The sequence below is a fragment of the Hydra vulgaris genome, chromosome 03 (genome assembly GCF_038396675.1).
Source record: "Hydra vulgaris chromosome 03, alternate assembly HydraT2T_AEP".
Taxonomy (NCBI): domain Eukaryota; kingdom Metazoa; phylum Cnidaria; class Hydrozoa; order Anthoathecata; family Hydridae; genus Hydra; species Hydra vulgaris.
In genome coordinates this window covers 6,382,261-6,391,733 of record NC_088922.1, presented here as the reverse complement: position 1 = coordinate 6,391,733, position 9,473 = coordinate 6,382,261, and positions in this window count along the sequence as shown.

Genomic DNA, 9,473 nt, shown 5'->3' with positions numbered 1-9,473 from the left:
CTTTCTCTTCATATATAATTTATATAATTATATAGAGCATTTAATATATAATTTAATATATTCATATATATATTTTTTATTTTAATATTTAATTTAATATATTCATATATAATTTTTTTATTTTAATTTATAATTTAATATATATTTATATATAATTTTTTTTTCATATATAATTTTTTATTTATATATTTTCTTTTATAATATCTTTATAGTTATAATATCTTTATACAATTAAATATAGTATATGATTTATATAAGCTTTTTATAAATACTTAATTTTTGATATAATGCTTAAACATTGATCACTGGATCATTAATTTACTTTATTGTCTACGAATAATAAAAAAGTATTTCATATACAGTTTTTAAAACCAAAATGTCTGCAGATATTAGCCTCGACATTTTAAAAAGTTCTTAAATTTTTCCTATAAATAACCATGGCAGGCGAGACAAGACTTCTTATAAACGTGCAGGTAACAACTTTATGTATTCGTTATAGGTTTGCATTTAATTGTTTACTTCCATGTAGTACCAATTCAATTACAGTTAGTAGACTTATGAAAAGGACTACTTCATTCAGTAGTCTTGAAAATAATATCTTTTGTGCTCATAACTGTCCAACTAAACACAAAAAATATTAGTTCCAAATAAATTTCACTTTAAAAATATATGAATTTAGCTTTTAATAAAATGATTGATCAATAAAATTTTTAAACTCATCAGAATCAATCAAGTCAATTATAGGTTGTTCACTGTGGCGGATTTACCATATGCGAGGCCATAGGCAAGTTTTCTATTATATTAGTTGAGTTTTTAATTCTTGTGTTCTATTGCGTTTTGGATATTTATTAGAACGTAACGAAGCAAAAAACGCACATAGGTTTTAAATGTACATTAAGTATTTTTTTTATTTTGGATGAAGATGCACTAATAAGACTACTCAAAATGCGATACCATTTATTTTTTTCGCAGATTTTAGGACGATCGATTACATTGACTTAAAACTTAACCTTTCTGACTTTTTAAGACGCAAACTCATCAATTAAATCAGAACAGTCCAAGGACCGACTTATTTTATTTTCAATGGAAATTAAAGCTAATGCAGATAATGCAGTCTTGACACATAGTGGAACGTAAATAGTTTTTTATGAGTTTTAATTTGAAAATTTTTATGAGTTTTTAATTTGGTTTTTTACATCATTCATTACTTACATTATACCAAAAAATTGTAACTCGCTCACAATCATAACACATCATTTTTTATACCAACAACAATCATACTATATTGTCAGGAAAAATAAAAAGATCGTTAATGAAGACATTAAAGTGCTCACAAAAACAAAAATGGCATAGCGACGTCAAACAAATATAATACTACAGAAACCACTAATCTTTTCAATATAAAACCAAAAACGTACCAGGATTTTGTATATTAAAATGTACATAAAGAACTCAACTCATAAAATGCATAAAGACTCAAAGTCAGAAGGAAGGAACAAGCGTCCTCATGAAAACATTAATGTAAAATAATAAAAATAGTATGTAAATGTAATAAATTAGTAAAAGAAAAATCAGTCTTTGTTGTAAGTTCTGTAACGTCGAGTCTAATCAAAAGCCAGCGTAAGGAGTGAATATAAAAGCCACAACAATAATAAGGGAAGTGCCAGTCGTAAATCAAAGAACCCAAGATAGCTTTAACAGCAATGCAAGGAGAGTCTCCAACTTTAGACTTCACCAACTCACCAAGGATATTCCCAGGGAGGGGGCAGCCCCGCTTATGGGACTATTGTCAATAACTGTTAGCAAATGTAGCCATACTTCATCGAATCCACAATGGATAAAACACCTATACATGGAATAAAAACTGATCTATGGCTCAAAGAGAAACCGCTACAACAAATACCCGGAACCAGCATAACATCCCATCACTGCTCAGATTATGTCTTGTGCAACAGTAAAAATGTAAAGACAATATTATATAAAATAAATAAACAAACAAACAAAAAGTCATTCAGTTAGGAGGATGGAAAAAAAGAAAAAGCCTTTGAGACGTGTAGGTGTATATGGGCAAAGATATATTTGTCATTGTCAATGTATATGAGACTAGAAACCGCATACTCTTTTTATTTTTTTTTTATTTTTTTATTTTTAGGTGCCCCAAGAAGTCCTAACGGTCTTGTCACAGAGCACCGCGGAAGTGCATTTAACCGGGAAGTTCACGCCTCCTTCCTTACCGTGACGCGAAAATTTGTCCAGAGCTCGTTTCGAACCTGGATCTCATAAAGCAAGCGCTTTAACCACTGCGCCACGGCTGCACTACTCTTTCATATGGTTGCCAGGCATTATGTATAACGCAAAAATACTCTTTCATATGGTTGCCAGGCATTATGTATAACGCAAAAAAAAATTGCTACATACATAATAATAGATGTATATGTAAAGTTGAATATTTTATAAAAATACTGTTTATAAAAATACTGTACGCATACATTATATTGAATTTTAATAAATGAGTTTCGTTGTTTATATTTATTGTGCTAAGAAAATTTTTTTATATTACTTGTACTAAGAAAAAAAAAATGCGAGGCCACCTGAGCGCGAGGCCACCGGCAAATGCCTGCTTTGTCTGTGCTTAAAACCGCCGCTGGTTGTTCATAATCAAAATAAAATTTTATATAATTATTAGGCAATTTAAATAAAATTGTTCTCTTTCTAGATGATAATTCATAGCTTATTAATGAATGTTAATAAAAACTTACCTAATGCCCCTATGAACATTGGTTTGTCCAACAACCTGAGGATAAAAAAATTACTATAAGTAATTTCTACGATTGTTGGATACAAAACTGGATGACTGAGTACGGTGGCAATTTGCAAAATCCTAACAAATGTTTTTTAATAATGCAAACAGACCCAGAATATTTTAATGTTTTACGCATTGAAACTATAATGTTCATATCATGCAATAAATTAAAGCTCTCTAACTAAAGAAAAGCTATATTTTGGTTGGAGTAAGTAAAATTTATTTGAGTACCCGAAAATCATTTGAACTGTACATAAATATTTTATTGAAACTTTTGGAGTTGACCCCCTAACCAAAAGAATTTAAACTCCACTGGTTTGGATACATAATACATAATTTTGGATAAAGTCTTAAATCAGAATTTCAATGGGTATCTAAAGGTTTTTACTGTTTGCAACATATACTGAATACAATAGCTAACCTACCCAACAGCCAATATTTACACATCTATGTTATAATGCTCACACGATGAAGGAAATTAAAGCTGCTTTACAGCAAAGACCTTACAGAAAAGCTTTCGTTGGAATAGGTAGTGGTGTTACAGGAGATATTCTAAATAACGATACAGATTTTTACAGTTTTTTAAAAACTAAATACCAAACAAAAGTTTATGATGGAGCGTTTAGAACTATATCTTAAAAAATTTATATAGATATCCATGGATCAAATGATGCATGCAAATGACACATAATGTAAATGCTGCTGGAAAGTTGAAATTCGCTGGAGATTGCTATAACTAGTCAATTCAAGGCCTGTGGGTAGCTCTAGACAAAACCGAGGATTATTTTGTTTTAGAAAGAGTTGTTGCTTTAATGGGGTTTCAACCATTTAGAAGAAATGTAATGCGAACGCCAAGCCTAAAAAACTAATAGTTTCAGGTGTTTCTGTGAGCATTCGAAAAGATTTTGTAATAATATTGTTTACGCAAACGTCGGGTTTAGGTACTATTTCTTTTTCAGTAATTTTGATTTTCACTTTAAAAAAACGGTTGCTAATATTTTTGCAATTAAGTTTAATATTTAATAGTTTGATTTTTTTTTTCTAACATATTATTCCCAACCTTATTCCCAACTTCTCAAACTCTTCATTAAAAATATAACATTCTCCAACAGTAGATCACCCTATACTAAGTTTCTGTTGTTGTTCGCTTTATTTTGATCCATCCAAATAATTAATCTTTTTTATTTAAATTTGTTAAACTGTGGTTTTTTTGTAATTCGTCGTATCTTTCTTGTATGCTTACTTGTAATAAACTTAGATCTTCCCCAAACATTTTGAAAAACACAAATGAAAGCTATACTATTGTTAGCACATGTATATAGATAGCAATGGCTAAAGTTTTTATTTTGTCACAAAAAAAAAAAAAAGTTATTATTAATAACACAAAATTTGTTATTAATAACATAAAATTTGTTATTAATAACATAAAATTTGTTATTAATAACATAAAATTTGTTATTAATAACATAAAATTTGTTATTAATAACATAAAATTTGTTATTAATAACATAAAATTTGTTATTAATAACATAAAATTTGTTATTAATAACATAAAATTTGTTATTAATAACATAAAATTTGTTATTAATAACACAAAATTTGTTATTAATAACATAAAATTTGTTATTAATAACATAAAATTTGAGTTAACTAAACTCCCGGTTATTTGAATTACAACGTGGAATAATAATTCACTTCAAATAACCGAAATTTTGAATAATTGAAGATAATAATAATTACTTCAAAATGTTCAAAAAACTTTGGTATCAGAAAAAAGTAGGCGTTTGTAATAAAATGCTGCGTAAATTCTTTTATTGTAAAATAACAAAACCGTTGCAATTTTTTGAAAAAATTATGTATTCTCGTTTCTTTTTTATTTTCTCAGTTGTGTTTGCTTCTTTCAACTTCTTCAACTTCTTCAACTTTTCTTTTCAACTTCATTGATACGAGGCTTAGTGATCGTCTAATTTTGCCGCCAAAATTTGTTGTCAAAATAAGACCGTTTATGGGGGGCACAAGGTTTGGCTTTCTATAGTAATTTTTCATTACTAATTACAAAAATAACTCATTTACAAAAGGGTATAAGTAGACAATTTATGGGTATAAGTACGTTTTAAGAACTGATAATATTTACTACATTAAATATATAGGAAGAGGAAAAGCTGTTAACTAGGGATCTAACAAAGATGTGAAAATCTATTGTATTCTGCAAATCAGTTTTTTAACCAATATAACTTTAAAAAGACGCTAATAATACTTTATATTGTATAATTATTTTCTGAATCTGCATGAATAATCCTTTGAAAATATTAAGTATTTTATATCAGCTATTAATAAAAAAATAAGGAGATTATTGCAAAATTTATATAACAGATACAAGCTAATAAGATATAGTGATACTTTTAATTATTCAGATGCAAGTGTTTTACCAACCACCATAAGATCGATTTTTTGATCGGCTGTAAACTGATACAAATCCGTTTATCGTTAAAAAGAAATATTTTGTGCACTTTTTCCATTATATACTTGACAATGAAGTATGAAACTGTTTATTAAATAAAAAAAGTAAAAATAAAAAATAAAGAGTTTTAAGTATTAAGTATAAAATGTTTTAAAGTTAAAAAAATGTTTGTAAAAAAAAAAAAACGAATAGATAAGAATGTTAGTAAAATTAGATACTGTAGCGTGCAAAAGTAACCGGACAAGAGCATAGCTTGAGATAACTTTTGAATGAAAAGTCCAATTTCTTTCAAATTTTCACTGAATGTCAAAAAATTGATTACAAATCTAAAAACAAATGAATTTTTGCTAAATCTAAGCAATCTAATCTTAAAAGTTTAATTAATTAAAATTTCCGCGTGCAAAAGTATCCGGACAGAAAAAAAAAACTTGAATTAGATTTTTTTTTTTTTAAATTTTTAAATTGAAAATACTTCATTTTAAAGTAAATTGCTTTAGTGCTTTGTCGGGAAACCCTTAGCATTAATTACTGCTTGACAGTGACAAGGAATTAAGTCCACCAGTTTACAATCACAATAATTTTGATTTTTCGACATTCTTTTTTCAGAATATTTAATAAATCAAATTTACTTGCTGAATTTAAACCTGAAGTTCGTCAATCTATGTGTTTTCATAGATGTTCAATAGAATTAAGGTCAGGACTTTGCTATATCAATTCCATTAATTGAATTTTTTTATTTTTGAAAAAGTCTTTTATAAGGGTTGAAGTGTCTTTGGAGTCATTATCCTGCTTAAATATCCATCCTCGAGCCCTGAAAAATGTTCCACGCCAAAATCCTGTCTTGGTAAATGCTGAAATTAAAGAACTTTATAATGAAAAATGTGTTTTTGACACAATCAAACATTTTTTGAGGTCTGTAAATATACTTGGAAGATGTCCTACAAAGAAACTTTTTATTTATATAAAGAATCAAAAAGAACGCTTAAAATTTGCTAATGAACACTTGATTTGGGTAAGAAAACAGTGATTGAAAGTACTTTTTAGTGATGAATTTAAGTTTATGTTAATTGGATCTGATAATATTAGATATGTCCGTCGACCAAAAGGCCATAAAAACGATCCTAAATACCAGCTACGAACAGCACAGAAGTCGAAACGTTATGAACTGGGATAACTTAAATAGAGATTGTATCGGTCCTATCCATTTGATTGATGGCATAATGGACAAAAATATGTACAAATATATAGTTAAGAATGTTATGCTACCACATGCTAAAGATAAAATGCCTCAAGGAAGGATGTTTTAGAAGGACAATGACCCAAAGCACACTTCAACCCTTGTGATAAACTTTTTCAAAACTAATGAAATTCGATTAATTGAATAGCCTTAGCAAAGTCCTGACCTTAATTCTATTGAATGTCTATGTAAGCTCATTGATCGACAAATTTCAGGTCGAAAACTAACAAGTAAACGTGATTTATTGAATACTCTGAAAAAATAATGGGAAAAATTAAAATTATTGTGATTGTGAAGCTTGTGGACTCAATGATATGTCACTGTCAAGCAGTAAATAATGCTAAGGGCTTCCCGACAAAGTAGTAAAGCAATACTTTTAAATAAAGCATTTTCAATTTAAAAAATGTTTAAGAAAAACAACCTTATTCAAGTTTTTTTTTGTCCGAATACTTTTGCACGCGCATATTTTAATTAAATGAACTTTTAAGATTAAATTGCTTAGATTTAGTAAAAATTCTTTTGTTTTTAGATTTGATATCAATTTTTTGACATTTCAGTGAAAATTTGAAAGAAATTGGACTTTTCATTCAAAGTTATGCTCTTGTCCGGTTACTTTTGCACGCTACTGTATTTTGGTTTAAAAGTTTTAAAACCCAAGCAAATCTTATTTTATCTTTTTAAGCAAGAAAAAAGGTAAGCAAAATAACTTTTACTCGTTTGTGTTCAGCATTCAAATTAATTCAAGAAATTTTCTTACTTTATGTAAATTGTGTTTTATACTTGTATGAAATTTTTTTAATAATATTAAAAACTTACTCGGTTAAACTTAGTCTAAAAAAAAAATTAACCAAAATATTGCTAATTTATTGATAATCAAAGGAATTCAAATTTCCCAAGCAACTATATAGTATGTTGATCCAATATGGATTAACTATCTACTACCTTTTAGCTTTTAAAGTGCTGAATTAATTAAATTTGATAACAAAAAAAAGAGGATAAAAGAATTAGGAAAAAGAAAGTGAAAGTGTGACTTCTCGGAAAATGAAATTTCAAATATACCGAAAAGTTGTCAAAAAAAGTATGAAGTTAAGTCTTTTAAGCGAATAGATAAATAAAAAAAAAGGTATTATTATTGACGTTTTAACTATAAATCGTTATTTTAACAATATATTCAAGACAAAAATACACACAAATTTTTAATTTCAATTAGATTATCGAAAGAATGCAATTAGGTTATCGAATGCAATTAGATTATAGAATGCAATTAGATTATCGAAACTATGATAAAATTTGTTTTCCTTCAAAAAGAGTCTCCAAATGATTAAGAAGTTCAGAGAACAAGCCTTACTTATAATTAATCTTTTTCCTTCAAACTTATTTGAAATTTTTATATTTTAATTTTTTCTTTAGAGTTAAAGAGTTTTGTTAAAATTCATGGTGGTTTACCTTGTCAAGTTTTTCCAGTCTTATGCGCTCTTTAAATAAATACTCTACTAACACTTAGTTTGTTTTCGAAAATACTAAAAACTTGTTATTATTTCAAATTTTAAATTTACATTACGATATTCCTTCCGTTCTCAAGTTATTTCTTTTCAGTTGATCTTCTAATTTTCGCAACTTATTTTTCATCTAAACTTTCTTTGTAATTTCATGAACCTTTACAATACTGGCTAACATAAATACATTGATTCTAAAAATAAAATTGCATTTTAAACATTTAAAAAAAAAATTGGATTGGAATTAAATTACCGAACAATACAATAGTTAGAAATCTATAGAATGTTTGATCCGCTGTTTTATGCAGAAATTTCCAATTCATTGATGCAATAAAGTTTTGAAACTAAATCGTAATCATCTTTCTTATTGAGTATAGGTTCTAACCTACAACTTTCTACAACGTTCTAAAACTTTTTTTTGAGTGATGCTAAAGTGGTCTTTAATATCACTGCCTCGGATATCATTATGAGGCAAATTTAAAACAGAAATTTTTCACATTTCACATTAATGCTTGTTCATCAAATATTGTGTTTCCTCCTTTTTTTTTAAACTGTCTTCATATAAATTTCCATAGTCTTCCTCAAGACAAAACTATATTTTATTCCCTTATTTTTCTAGCATAGAGTAACAGTTTATATAAAGTAATATAAAATTATTATTGCTGACGACATAGATCCTTTTTATTCTATTTTTTTTTTTTTAAGCGTTTTTTTAAAACCATGAGCTTGTAATTTAAAAAGATTTCGAAGAATTAACTGGATCAACTTTAACATTATATCATTTAAACCAAAGAATTTGTTTAAATAAATAATCTTTAAGTTGATCCAGTTTTAACTAATTTTGTGATTTTGAGTTTCTTTGTATTGATATAATTTAGCGATATAAAATTTATGAAAAATAAGATTTTTTCATACACATAAATAGTAAATAAAAATAATAAGGAATTAATTTCAGTTAGTATTGCCCCAAACATAAATGCATAATAAATATACTGATTATTGAATTTATTGGGAATGAATAAGGAAAAACTAAAATTGAGTTAAAGTTATCTAAATTGATTTTTTAATTATTTAATACTTCAATACATAAAATGATGTTACAAACTAAAGAATTTTTTGCTGACTTGTTATAGTATTGCTTTCAATATGTCATAAAGAATTATACAATGGAGTTCAGGATAAACTCCATTGCATTGTTCTTGCTGACCCATACTCAAAAATAATGATTTATAAGTATTTAAATAGTTTGGCTAGATTTATTAGTTTGTGCATACAAAAATGAAAACTTCTTATTTGATAAATCCTTTTTTGATGCTTTACGGATTAAGAACATGCTTTGTAAAATAAAATGTGGTTTTTTAATTTTTTGATTAACCGATTTCTTTTAAACAAGTTACCAATTTGACACGTGGGTTTTGCTTTTTATTCGTTTTTAAGGAAATAAAATATTTATAATGTCAATCAATCAATAGTTAT